Source organism: Aotus nancymaae, unplaced genomic scaffold (genome assembly GCF_030222135.1).
Source record: "Aotus nancymaae isolate 86718 unplaced genomic scaffold, 86718_ANA_hifiasm-v0.15.2.pri h1tg000083l, whole genome shotgun sequence".
Taxonomy (NCBI): domain Eukaryota; kingdom Metazoa; phylum Chordata; class Mammalia; order Primates; family Aotidae; genus Aotus; species Aotus nancymaae.
In genome coordinates, this window is record NW_026988498.1 from 3,161,679 (window position 1) to 3,176,189 (window position 14,511).

General features: G+C 40.6%; 1 long non-coding RNA gene across 1 annotated transcript in view; it reads left to right on the top strand.

Moving 5' to 3' along the window:
• The first annotated feature begins 1,517 nt into the window (after positions 1 to 1,517).
• LOC135271582 (uncharacterized) overlaps positions 1,518 to 14,511 on the top strand; it is a 67,847-nt gene continuing 54,853 nt past the window's right edge. Inside the window, exon 1 of the long non-coding RNA XR_010339708.1 lies at positions 1,518 to 1,584. This is a non-coding gene — a long non-coding RNA (uncharacterized LOC135271582). The remainder of the gene's footprint in view (positions 1,585 to 14,511) is intronic.

Consider the following 14,511-nt stretch of genomic DNA (forward strand, 5'->3'; position numbering starts at 1 on the left):
TGTGGGACCTCACCCTGTGATCATGTGAGTCAAAACTCCTTAATAAACTCCCTTTTATGTATACATCTATCCTATTAGTCCTTTCCTTCTAGAGAACCCTAATACAATATTTGTAATTTTTATATCTCACAATAAAACTCAGATGTAGTTAATTCAGGCATAAATGCATGAGAAAGGTTTATATTCATTAAGGCCAAAACCAACAACAAAAGAAAAAATACAGAAAAGTCAGTATCACCATGCTGCCTTGATCCAGCACTGACTTTTTCTTTGCTAAATATTTCAGAATCTGTAGTGTATGAAATTCAACCTGAAATGCCCACGTGCAACAGGTGCAGCTTGGGGCTTTGAGGCCAACCCCAACTCGCAGTTGCCAAGAACGACCGGCCCTGAGAAACACCTGAAGAAGATTGGTTTTGTGTTTGGGTCCTTCTGTGACCCTGAAGAAAACACTGGGGAAGACCCGACTGTGACTTCACTTAGCAACCCCCCAGCCATCACCACCTCATTTCTCGCCCACCTTTGTAGTGTACCCATTCCTAATTAAGAAGGCTGAGGCAGAGCCAAGGGTTAATACAGGGCTGGTATCTCTCCCAGGCTTGCCAGTCATTTGCACACAGAGAAAACCAATTGAGAGGAGAAGAGAGAGAAAACCTAGGTTTCCCGACAGTGTCAGTTACACCTTAGTATGAGAAGTTAAACAATTTATCCGTTGTTTTGAACTACTTTTGCCCTTAAATCCACAGCAGTAAATCATTTCTCTTTCGAGGACTGCTGACTATCACAGGAAACCGGGACCATCTGGTCAAGTCAGGGTGTGTTTCTGCTCATCTTCAGGTTTATAAACCGGTGCAAGAAATAAATAAATAAACTGAGTTGGAGTTGCCAGTTTGTTTAGGCTTATCTGGAGAAGGTAATAAATTGAATATGCTTTAAGTGAACATTGGGAAGCAATTGATGATTCAATACCTTTAAATTAAAAGAAGGTTTTGGAAAATTGGCAGTGCTGCAGCAGAGTTTAGTCGTCTGTTAAGTAACAGTGCCCACACGCCATGACAAATCCAGAAGCCAGTTTGTGGGGAAGAAAAAAAAAAAAAAAAGGGAGCCTCTTCCTTGGATGTGTTTTACTTTTGAGCCCATGAATAATATTTGAAGCCCATGAAGAAGATTCAAAGGAAACTTAGAGAAAGGGAAGTGAGTGGGGGGCAGCAGAGACCTCCCCCATCTGCTGCCTCCAGGATACAAGGATTAAAAAGACGGCATGTTGTTTAGAAGTAAGGACATTGCTCTTTTTCTTTTCTTTTTCTTAATTTTGAGGTGCATCATTATGATTTCAAAAAATGAAATATGAGTGGACTCTTAAGTTCTGTTTCTGGTCTGTTGAGGTTGACACAACTCACTGGAAGTTCATATCTCTGGCAGGTACATCAGGGAATTGTGGAAGGTTAAAGTCCTGACACCTCCTGCAGATCTGAGCAGCTGCGCGTTGAACTGGATAGTCTTGGAATGTGGGACAACAGAGGCAGACTCAAGAGTCTGGAACATGGTTTTAGGATCACACAGAAAGATACATGATTTTCATAGGTAAGTGCTGTTTTTTTTTGTTGTTGGAAAAAAGTTCCTGACTAATAACTATCTAAAAGGGAAATAATTATGGTTTCAGACGTTCCAAAAACAGCAGTGAAGAGGGTTCTGTTTTGGTTTTGGTTCTTTCTGGTGTGCCTTACAGCTTCCCCTAAGGTGACACAGTTACTGATCTACCGCTAGGACAAACAGGCGGAAAAAAGCAAGCTTTCCTCTCTCTGGAGAAAGGAAGGGTCAGGTGTAACACTGAAGTGACTCAAAAGTGGGAGCGTTTGTATCAGCTCTGGCCTGCACAGTGGTTCCTCTGTTCTTTACGTAGAGAAGGAGGAGAAAGCTCAAAGCAAGGCCCTTGATTTAACCCTTCAGAGGGCAGAAATGGCCGATCATTATCTTGCTGTTTTGGTTATTGTTCGTTTAAATTCCATGTGCCAGTTCCGACTGATTAGCAGTGGCTGCTTGGAGCACTGTGTGAGGAAGAATTCTCAGGCACGTGGTGAGCATTCAGCTAGCACTTGCCGAATGTGGAATGAATGAATACCTGTCTTGGACACAGGGAAAGGAGTGGTAGCACGTGTGTCGCAGGGTCGCCTCGAGCTGACCCCAAGGAAGATATTCTAAAGAGGAGAAGGTTAGGGATGGGAGACAAAGATGTGTGCTAAGGCTGATGAGCTGTTCTCCTAACAGATAAAGCCTGGCCTGGCCTTGGACTTCAGTACACATGAGTAAACTGTGAAAGGATGCTACATTTATTGGCCATGTCCATCTGAACTTTTAAAATAATGCATGCTCTTTAACCCTACCTCCACCCTACAAGTCTAGTTCTAGAAATTTAACCCGAGGAAATAAATAAGGATGTGAACAAAGCCTTAGCTACAGTGGTGTTTTACAGAAGCATTTTATGCAAGAGAGAAAGCCATGCAAAGTAACTCGGTTCAAAAAGAGGTTAACATAAGGCAGTGTTTCTCAAAGCTGGCCTGCTGACATCTGGGGACAGGTAATTCTGTGTTGTAGGGGCTGTCCTGCATGTTGTGGGGTGCTTATCAATGTCTCTGGATTTAATCCAGTAGATGCCAGGAGCAGCCTCTCACTAGCTGTGACAACCCAAAATACCTTCAGATTTTGCCAGATGTCTCCTGGGATGAGTGGGAAACCCGAACCACTCCCAAGTAAGAATCACTGATGTAAGGGTGGAGAACTCAGGGCAATTCAGAAAAAGCTGAATAACCAGGATTCAGAATCTGAAGAGCTGCCACATCTTGAGTGCAATCGTCTCTCTTACTACCCTTTCCCCGCTGCTGACCTTGTTCGTCCTGTAGATCTGTAGGGCATAGATCTGCTCCATTTTTGCTCTGAGTCTCTGCTCTTCATAATTGCAATGTGTACCTAGAGGAATAATGACACCCCACATATAACTTTATATGGCCTTTCAGCTCAGTTATCCACTGACTGCTAACTTTTTTCTGCTCCTTAGTTTAAATTAAGAAAAAAGGTAGCCGATTGGTTCTGCTCATTGTAAAACGTCAGGTGAGTGGACTTAGGCAACTGGCTGCTCTGGGGCAGGTGTCCGTCTTCTGCTAGGCCAGTTGTGAGTGGACGGATTTAAAGAGTCCCCAAAAATGTCAGTGATAATGTTGTTCATTGCAATACGTTTTTCTTGCTTCTTTACCTGTCTGGCAATTTTTGATTAGATGCAAGACCTTGTAACTTTACCTGGTTTAGAACACTGGGTATTTTTATGTTTCCATGAAAATTCTTGAGCTTTCTTCTGGGAGGCAGCTAAGTCATTTGGAAATAGTTTTTTTTTAACCCTAAACACCCCTCTAGTTACACTTGATAAACCCGGTCTAGGGCTAATGGTTCCCTATGACCAGGGAAAGACCCTCCTAAGCACTCTACCCAGTGCCCTGTGAATTAGGAAATTTTCCAGTCTGGCTGGAGGAAACGGATATTATTCCCAGGCTCCTGGGAGCTCTAGCTACATTTCCTCTGTCTTTTCATGTGGTTCTTTCTTCCAGAGAAAGACAGACTCAGGTAGTTTCCTCACATGCATGTTCTGATCAGCAGTCTGCCAAACACTTGAGGAAGATAGCCTGCAGATGTCCGTGATCTTCTTTTATGCAGCTCTCTCCTTCCCGTGTTCTGTGCTGTGAACTCACAGCACTCGGATCTCCCCAGGTATCATCCTTAACAACTCAGGGAGTCTGCCAGGCTCTGTTGGAGTTTCTTCTTCCTCACTGTGGTCTCGAATCCCTTCAAGACTACAAGCTGGGGCTTAGCTTTGTTTGTTCTCATCCGTTTTCTTTAATGACTAATGTCCAATGTCTCAAAAATCATTGATTTGTATTTTGTCTAGTTTTTTAGTTTGGAGGGTAAACCTGGCTTTTCTTATTTCATCTTATCTAGAAGCAAAATTTCACAATGGGCTTTTTGTGATTAAAAACTGGAAGCAACCTAGAAAATGTCACCAAGAGAATTGCATGTGTAGACAGCACTGTTAGAATGAAATTCCATTCACATTATCAGTGACCCTGTAGGTGAGTGTTTATCGATATGTAAATATGCTTATAACCTATCAAAAGTGAAAATAATAAGTGTATGATCAGTTTATTTTATTTTGTATATATATTTATAAATATATACAGATATACATATATATACCTACACATGTACACATATACCCATATATATTAGTATTTACCTTTCTATATCTGTTTCTATATATATTTGTAAAAGTATACACATATCTATTATGTGCCATATTTACTACAAAAATGCTCTAGAGTTGATAAGTATTTTTCTTTCTGCTAATCTTTATTTTCTAATTTTCTACAATAAAAGGTAATATTTCATGATAATAAAATATATAAACATTATTTTAAATTTACTGTTAGTTGATATTCAGTAAAACTACATTACCATATATAATACAAATCAAGAATAAAATTCCAATTTTAGTTTTATGCTTACTTAAATTTTTTATTTTTTTGAGATAGCGTCTTGCTCTGTTGCCCAGGCTGGAGTGCAGTGACCCCATCTCGGCTCACTGCAACCTCTGCCTCCCGGGATCATGCCTCAGCCTACTGAGTAGCTGGAACTATAGGCATGCACCACCACGCTCAGCTAATCTTTGTATTTTTGTAGAGATGGGGTTTCACCATGTTGGCCAGGTTGGGCTTGAACTCCTGGCCTCAAGTTATCCACCCATCTTGGCTTCCTACAGTACTGGGATTACAGGCATGAGCTGCTGTGCCCAGCTTTACTTAACATTTGAATAAATTTATAAGAACCTTTTCTGATTTGAAACATTTAAATTAAGCACTCTAATGATTAATAAGTGAAAATAATGTTTCTTTTCTATAGAGCTATTTATTACCATTAACTAAAGACTCACTAAATATTTGCTTTTAAAGTACTTTTAGCTTTTCTTCTGCATGCTTTCACTAAAACAAAATATGTGAATGAAGAACAAATGTAAAAGAAAATATCTTAATATATAAGCTCAGGCCATCTAAGGCAGCAACTATGAAGGGAAGACTGGTAGGAAAGGTAGGATGGAAGACTGGGAACATGGCCATTCTGTGGGGATTAGAGAACACATAACATTCTCTAAGGAATTGCCCTCCCACCCAGTTCTAACTACTCAGCAGCCAGAGCTGATATTTTATCATCAAAAAGCTAAACAACTTACTCATTTATTTCTATGATATTTTCAATCCGAGCAATTCTGTTTTTTCATCATTCCTTTTAGAACTGAAGAAAGATGTGTGCAGGTGTGTATGTGAATGCATGTCTACACAAGTGCACACTACACACATAGACAATAACACCACACATGCACACACACACACTCATAGATATACACATATGCACACACAGATCTGCAGGCACACACATGCCTAAATGCACACATGCACACAAAAATACACATACCACACATACATCACATACATACATATGCACACAAAAATACATGTACCACATGTGCACATATACATAGAAGCAGCATGCACACAAAAATATACTGTAATTATACTACATACACGCACATATACATTCATCACCCACACACAGATATGCATACAAAATACACCACACACACATACTTACACATATTTAAATACCACACACGCCACATGCCACACACATATAGATGCGCATATACACACTCCACCGCACATCACACAGATATACAGCACACACACACAAGCATGTGCGCACACACATACACATCACACACAAGCAAGTACACACACATACACCACACACCTAAAGACTAGAAGCCCTCATCTGTGCTGTGACAATGAATACGATCAGAGCTAAGTTTCCACTTACATCCTACTGAGAGAACATTGTCTGAATGGGGATTTTACAGACATTCTGCAAATAGCATGCTCTGGGGCACAAAGGGAAATACTTAAGGATATTTAGAGTGAAGCCAATTTCAGCAGGCCTGTTCTCTTAGCTGGGAAGGAAAGGGCACATAACAGAAATTCCAAATCAATGCACTTCCCTTCACCTGAGTATGGGGCCCTGGAACTACCAGATGGGGCATTGTGCGAAGGCTCTGATTGGAGCAGTTCATCTAATCTCCAGGTCCTTGTTTCATCTTTCTACCACACTGATGACTTCCCATGTCAATGGCGAAGACCAAAGTAAAGACAATCATCAGAAACAAACTTGCCGAATATGTCTAGATGCACAAAGTTTTGCATTGAGAAGTAATAAACTTAAGACGTCATGTCACCTAATAAGGAGATAAGCCTCATTTCACAAGAAACAAATACAAATACGAATACAGAATCCGAAAGCAAGCCACACGATGGCAGTGTGCGAAACGCTTGCATTTGTGCGTGGGCGCGTGCAAAAGCCTTTCAGAAAAGAGGCCTGGGGGTCTTAGGGGGAGGAGCTGAATTCTTTATGAAAGAGGGAAGACTTGAACAGACCTTGAGATACATTTTAAATCCTCCATTTTTTAAGAAAATATAATCGCATGGCAGAAAACTTTAAAAGTTCAGGAAAAAAAAATCACTTCATTGTTGCGGTCATTCTCTACGTTCTTGGCAGGTTTATTCATAATAGCATAAAAGGAAAATAGCCCAAAGATCCATGCACAGCAAAAGGAATAAACAAATTAACAATACAGTCAGACAATGGAATACTAACTCCTTAGTGCTAAAAATGAATGAGTGGGTACATACAGCAGCAGGGATGAATCTCATATACATTAGGCTGAGTAAAAAAAGCCGGACACAAATAGTACATTTATAGGAGGTTCAAGAACAGGCAAAACTAATCTATGGGGATAGGAAGCAACATTACAGTTACTGCTGCTGTAGGAGGCCCCTTGATAGACAGAGGTACAAGGAAATTCCTAGGGCTGATGCTGCATTTCAACCGGGGCATCGGGCAGGTAGTGTACACAGTTGTTAACACTGATACCATGTGCACTTATGAGCTGAGCATTTTACAGTATGCAGTGTATAATTATACCATCCTAAACAATTTAATCTTTTTCCTAACACCTGTTACTCAGTGATACTAGTTTTTCACTTGGAATCTACATGTTTTTCCTATATTTGAATGATGATCTTTCCAACCTGTACTGCAGACTTGAGAGAGCCCAAGACAAGCCTGTGCTTAGATCTTGCTTTTAAGGACTCTGAATTGGATCAGACCTTCACAATTCATTCTGTGTTTTCACACGAGGGTGGAGACAGAGTTCTAGATGGAGAGATATATTCAAGTTCGTGTTACTCTGAGGAGCTCCTGAATCAATGACTTGAGACTAGGCAACAGAAAAAGAGTCGATAATCTAATAGGTTTACTTTTCTTCAATAAATGGAGGCTGCTCATGGATAATAATGACTTCAACTCTAACCTTGTTATCCAGGAATAAAGTGCATCAGCTATACTCTTGAGTAAGTGAAACCAGTCTACGGAAGATAATGAATAGAGGCTAGCATGTATGTACTTATTATTGAACCAAGCAATTTACGTGCATTAATCATTTAGTCCTCACAGTGCTCTATGGGGCAGGCAATATGAAGACTGTTTTTTGGAGCACAGGAAGGTTAAGTAACTTGCCTAAAGTCGCATAGCTCTTGAGAGGAGAAGCCAGAATCAGGCATTAATTGGAATGAGGACCAGGAAATGACACGGGAATATAGAGGAAAGTGGACAGATGGAAAATAAATAATTAACACCTTTATTGGGAGAGGCAATTCAAAGAGACATTGGGTATTATCAAGCAAATACTCATTTGCAGACAATGAAACTGAGGTCCATGAAGGTTAAGTGACTCCCAAGTCATTCATCTAATTAGGAGCAGAGCTGAAACAAGAAGCCGTATTTTAAAAATCCCAGCTCAGGGCCTTTCTACTACATCAAAAAAAAAAAAAAAAAAAAAAATTAATTGATTTTTTTTTTTCACATAATGTCCAATTTTGAAATCTATCCCTGAGGGGATTGTTGGTTAGATAGTCATAGTATTATAAAATTCAAGTCTTGGAAATGGCCTGGGAAGAACTTGCGGCTCTTGGCCCCAAGTTCAAGCAGCATCACACTTAAACCATCCCATCCAGATAAGAATCTTTCCCAGCGTTTAAAGGCTTCCAGATGCATCTCAGCTGGATTTTAAAATTCGTTTTCCAGAGCAAAAGAGCAGAATTTGGAAAATAACCTAATATGCATAAACCGTTAATGGCCTCCCAGGAGAGACACCAGCCCAAACTCTGAGCATCCAGAGCATTTTAATTCGTGATGCAGTACATTAAAGCCCTAGGGATTATTTTCATCGGAGTTGACTCTATGAATATGAATTATTTTTCATGTCAGTCTTTTTTTTTTCTGGGAAGGAAATTGACACAAGATGGAATAGGGGAAGAAGCAGCAGAATTTAGGCCCTGGAAGGTAGGTGAACACATACCTCTTCCTGGCCCAGCAAAACATCAACAGGCGCTTCGCAGCTTCTCCTTCTTTTTCCTTTGCCTTCTGTCCTCACTAAAAGTGCCCAGTTCACAGCCTGATACTTTTTGAGCATTTTTCCACATCAAGTCCCAGATGGGTGGCCACTCCTGGGTCTCCAACTGGTTCCAGGTCCGAAGCTGTGTTTGCAGAGATGGAAAGATGCTTGCTGACGTCGGGATGTCAAGGGCTGCATAAGTGAGGACCTAATTTCTGTGCCTTGTCCAGAAGCCACCATCTGGATCCTTCTGTACCTTTTAAGAAATGCTGAAGATGTCATAGCAGAGTTAACACATTCCAAAAAGAACCACTTTACACTTGGGTAGGGACCCAACATAGGATTAGATAAGCCAGGACAAATAAAAGCAAGAAGTGCGACAGTATACAGAGTGACATTGCTGCTAGAGTGCGGCCCACACAGGCCACAGCTGTGTAAAGGCGTGACATTCTTCTTTGGGTAGAAATGTTCCAGCCACTTGCCTATGTTTCATTAAGGAACAGCCTTCCTCTAGCTGGAAAAAATGTCAATATTAGACAAGGTGTCCATGGTATTTTGAGAGAGGAAACTTGCCTGCCTATCGGATCAGAAGAATTACTTCTAGCAGTAACATGATGAGAGATGACCTTCACATTCACTTTTCCCGGATCTCTGGATCCCATTCCTGTGGAGAGAAGTAAGGATACCTTCTGTTTACCGCTTCTAGCCCACATCGTCCTGGAAGGCCCGGCCAGGGCAGTAATGCAAGCTAGCATACAAAGGGCAGAATCATTGGAAAGGAAGAAATAAATTATCAGGCACAGATGGACTGATTCTATATGAAGAAAAATTAAAAAAATCTACAAACAACTTAAATTCGACATCTATTTACACAGTCTCTGGATATAAGGTTAGTATAAAAAATCAACTCTATATATGTAGACCTGCAACACAGAAAATAATGAAATCTTGCAATTACAGGATTTGCAACAGCATCGAAGAACATTAAATACTTAAAAAGAAATTTTAAAGAGATGTGTGACATTTGTATTCTAAAACCACAAAGCATCCTTGAGAGAAATCAAGGGAGATCTAATTAAGTAGATGTGGTAAATAAGTAGATCTAGGACATTCATCAGTTAGAAGACTCACACTGTAAATGTGCCAACTCTTCCTACATGTATTCCTAGCCTCATACCATCCCAGGAGATTGCATGTGTGTGTATTTGTAAATTGACCCAGGTGATTACAAGATATATATGAAAATGCAATGAGCCAAAAAATGGCCAAGCAAATCATGAGGAATAAGAGCAGAGAGAAAGGAAGTCTTCAAGGGGGATGGGGAGACTTGAGCTAAGTCTTTGGAGGCATGGCTGGTAAGTGGAATTTTGTTTAGGGATTAGAACCGTAACTGCTTTGTTTGGGATAACCCTAACACCCATCCTAATGCCTGCCTGATGCATAACAAATATTCAATAAATATTGGTTAGATGTACATATGTATGAATGGACAGATGCTTGAGATAGGAGTATGACACGTTAAAAGGACAGTAGAAGCAACAGTAAAGAAACTTGAAACTATCTTACACTGAGGCGTCAAATGTGTCCTAAGCTTGTGTATGAGCTGCCGAAGGAAGGGAGGCTAGAATGTTCAGACAAAGGCTGTGTTGTGCAGAGGTCTGAAGCAGGCTTGTCGCATTTGGACTTTGCTTTTTAGGCATCTAACACTTGGGAAGAATGAAAAACGATTGATAGGTTGGGAGATGAACTGGGCCAGTGACAGGGGAGCCACGTGACACTCGCCCAGTCACTTCCCTGAAGGACGTCCTCTTTGCTTTCTACGTCCGGCACTGGCAATAAAATTGGAATTCTTTGCTAAGGTCATTGTTCACATATTTAATATAGAAATATCCACAAATGTTTAAGCTGATAGGCACTTAATTTAAAAGCCTAAGTACTCTCTGTCAGAGCCCTGACTATACCAAAAGCAAAGCACTGTGCTATCAAGAATTTGATGAGATTTCCTTCTTGCGTTGCCTTTTCGAAAACCATTAGAACAGCCACCACTATGCTCCTCTGAAGACCCTTCCATTCTGCCTTAATGATTTTTCTTGGTTAGGAACAGAGTGCATGAACTCTTTGGGTCTCTCTATTAGGACGGGTTTCAGCTAACTGTACAGAAACTCAAAGTAACAGTGCTTTAATACACACAAGTTTATCTTCACATCAAAGAAGCCCAAATCAAAGCAGTCCGTGATGACTATGGCAGTTTCATGCTGCCATCTCCGATGAGACAGCCCTGCCAGAGGGGCTGCTCACATCCTGATGGCTAGAACTGGTTACATGGCTGTGCCTGGCTGCAACAAAAGCTGGAAAATGAAGTGCATTGATGCTCCAAGTAGAAGCAGGCTTTCGGTAATACGGAAGAATATTGGTGGACACTGAATAGGTGACCAGCAATCATTTCTACATGATCCAGTCTTTCCTTCTAAAGCACAAATGGTCTTGTAGAAAGTGGAAACTTTGAGACTTCTTAGCTGAGAAGTTTGTTGTTACTGTTGCTTTACAATCTCTCCTCCTCTCCTAAGAAGTGATGTCCAGGGAAACTGGAGGTTCTTTGTTTCTTAAGCTGGTTGAATATATGGCTTGCCAACCTGGACAGAACAAAGTAACTATTTATAAGAAGAAAGGAGAAGGGGAAGGGGAAGGGCAGGGAGAGGGAGAGGGAAAGAAAAAAGAGGAAGAAAAAGGCCAGTGGAGGTGCGGAGGAATGTAGGCAAGATCAACCAAATCCAATAAAAGAACTAACACCCACAAAGTAAAATGAGCAATGGTCTTGAATGCATATTTCACAGAAGAATACAATGACTCCAAATCATAGTAAAATAGGATACCAATTAACTGTGCTTTTAAAAATCAAATTGGGAAATATTTAAACTATTATAATACTCAGTACTAGTGAGCTTGTGGCTTGGGAGAATAATTAGTAGAGCTTTTCTGAAAAATAATTAAAAGTATATATGAAGAGCCTTAATAAAATTTTTATTATTAGACTCAGAGATTTAACATCTAAAGAAACTTACTGAGTATGCGATATTTTCACAGATCATGAAATTGAAGGGTACAAAAAAAGACCTTCTATTTTTCTGTGACTAAATGTTGATTTCAAGTTCTCATACCTCCTGGAATTAAAAAATAAGATCCAGTCAGTTTCAGTTAAAATCTGTCACTTCTGCTTTTCAGTGATTTTGGATCAACACTCATGGATCTCAGAGTCTCTCCTAACCCCTGGTAACACATTTCAGAGCTAGAGAAAGAGAGGGAGAGGACAGGGGCTTGGACGTGGTCCAGGCATAGCCTCCATGTCCCTCTTCGCCCTGTTCCCTGATGACAGCATCCTCCTGGCTGACTTGGACTTGTTCTGTCCAGTTGGGTCCTCATCCTTCGTGGTGGCAACAGCTGAGCTGGAACAGCTCCTCTCCTGGGCACCAGGTGAATAGTCTGTCACGTCTTGTGCGGTGGCCTCCTGCTGCCCTGCGTGGAGTGGTCCTCTGTCCCTGCCAGCTCAATTCTCTCTCAGCCACCTTATGTCTCCTTGAGGCAGGGGGAGATTCTGGTGCAGTCATAAGGCCCCGAAGTGCCAGGACTCCATGCTGCCATGTGAAATACACATTTCGCTATTTTTAGGGCTCCCAACACACACACAGACACACACGGAGGAAGCTTCTCCCTCAAAGACACATCACTGGTACCTGCCTGTATGCTGGTCTGATACCTCCTGCAGCCCCAGTGACCTCTAGCTAGTTTTGAAGGGGATGTCATCTGCCCGTCACTAACCTGGGACACTTAACTGTTTTTGTGTCATGGGCCACTTCAGTGGTCTAATGAGCCCTGTGTTTCTTTTCAGAAAAATGCTTTAGATGCATAAAATAAAATACATAGGAATATAATGGGAAACAAAGTATATTGAAATTTTGCTTTGTTTACAAACACCAGATTAAAAACGCTTGCTTCCAATCTTTTATTTATAGCATGAAGTCTTTGCCTCAATTTCTTTAAGGTTTAACTCTTTGAATGCAAAACAAAAACAAATATTTTTCTGTTTGTTAAAAATGTCTGCTCCTGTAAACCAAAAATGTAGATTTTCAGGGTTATGTCTCCGTCATGAGTTTTAGAACTCAAAAAGTAAGACTTTGGCACTCTCTCTCCTCTCTCTTTCTCTCTCTCTCTTTTCTCTCTCTCTCTTTCCTCTCTCTCTCTTTCTTGTTTTGATCTTCCTCTGTGATGAAATCTTCTTTTTGTGATGTTGGCAGAAAAAGGGGAGGAACATTGGATAATTTGAAGGACAAGAAAATCTTTAAAAATATTTTGCCCTATAAGTGCACAGGAATATTTATGTACAAAAATATTCATTGCATCATCATTTTAAATTAATAAGAAATTAAAAATACAATGTGAGAGGATGGCTAAATAAATTAGAGCACACCATATGACAGAATATTATTTACAGCCGTTTAAAATAATGCTGTCATGATTTTTTCTAGCACATAGGAAACTATTTTTGATGTAAAGCTAAATGCTGAAAAGTATGGTTCAAAATTATAGATGTAATATCATCCAAAGAGAGAGAAGAGAAAGAGCAAGGAATAGGAAAAATGCTAAAGAAGATAATACCACATTACAGGAATTTTCTCTGAATGATGGAAATATTGCTTTAAGCTTTTCTAAATTTTTGAATGTAATGTAATTTTCTTCCAAATTAATTTTTATTCTCATTATCATATTCCTTTTATATTTAGAAAAAAATTTAAATAAAATTTGCTGGAAAGTTGGCGTTTTAAAACTTTAATACTCCCCCCCATCTCTACTAATACAAAAAAAATTAACTGGGCATGGTGGCGCGTGCCTGTAATCCCAGCTACTCAGGAGGCTGAGGCAGGAGAATTTCCTGAACCCAGGAGGCGGAGGTTGCGGTGAGCTGAGATCGTGCCATTGCACTCCAGCCTGGGTAACGAGAGCAAAACTCCGTCTCAAAAAAAAAAAAAAACAAAAAAAAACAAAACTTAAAATATTCCCAAAGGTAGTCCGTAACAGGCAGCTATTATGATGTTAAATGCCCAACAAAAGTTGCCCTGGATCGCTATTAAAAAAGAGAGACTAAAATGGTGACCTCTGATTTGTTTCCATGCTCCAAGCCAAACCTCGCCCTCGCGTGCCGTGCGGGGTTCTGGGGAGTGCGTCTGGCCGTGGTACGGGAGGCCCCTGCACAGGTGCCATCTGACACCAGCCCAATTATCGCTCCTGAGTGTTGCCAACTGCAGAAACTACACTTTGCTCTTTTCCTCCAACTCTAAATATGCACACACTACACGTTGTTATGTAGCTATTTCCTACCAGAAACTCAGATCAGAATCAAACTTTAGCACAAACTACTTTCAATACCAGATTTGGGTGTGTCCATCCCGGCAGTTCTGCAGTTAGCGTGGGAGTAAGAGTCACCCACGTGGGTGGGGGTTTGTCCACTCCTCTAAAACATTCCCATTGGAATGGATCACAAATACGGGAGGGTTTTTCAAAGCGGGAGTTTGGTGAAGCAGGCTAGGGCACCGACGCCTTTTCTTCAGTTGGAGTGAAAAAGCATGTTTGCATTTTAGAAAGTCCTTTGAGGTTAACATGAGTCAATTTCATCTTAAGAAGCCAATGTCACCCAAAGGAAATGCACAGTGTTTACAGTTAAAACCATCAGAACAAGATGTCTTTGGCGGGAACATAGATGGAGCTGGAGGCCATTATACTTAACAAATGAATACAGGAACACAAAGCCAATACCGCATGTTCTCACTTATAAGCGGGAGTAAAATGATGAGAACTCGTGAACACAAAGAGGGGAAACAGCAGGCAGTGGGGTCTGTTGAGGATGGAGGAGGGAGAGGAGCAGAAAACATAACTATAGGGTATTGGGCTTAATATCTTGGTGATGAAATAAT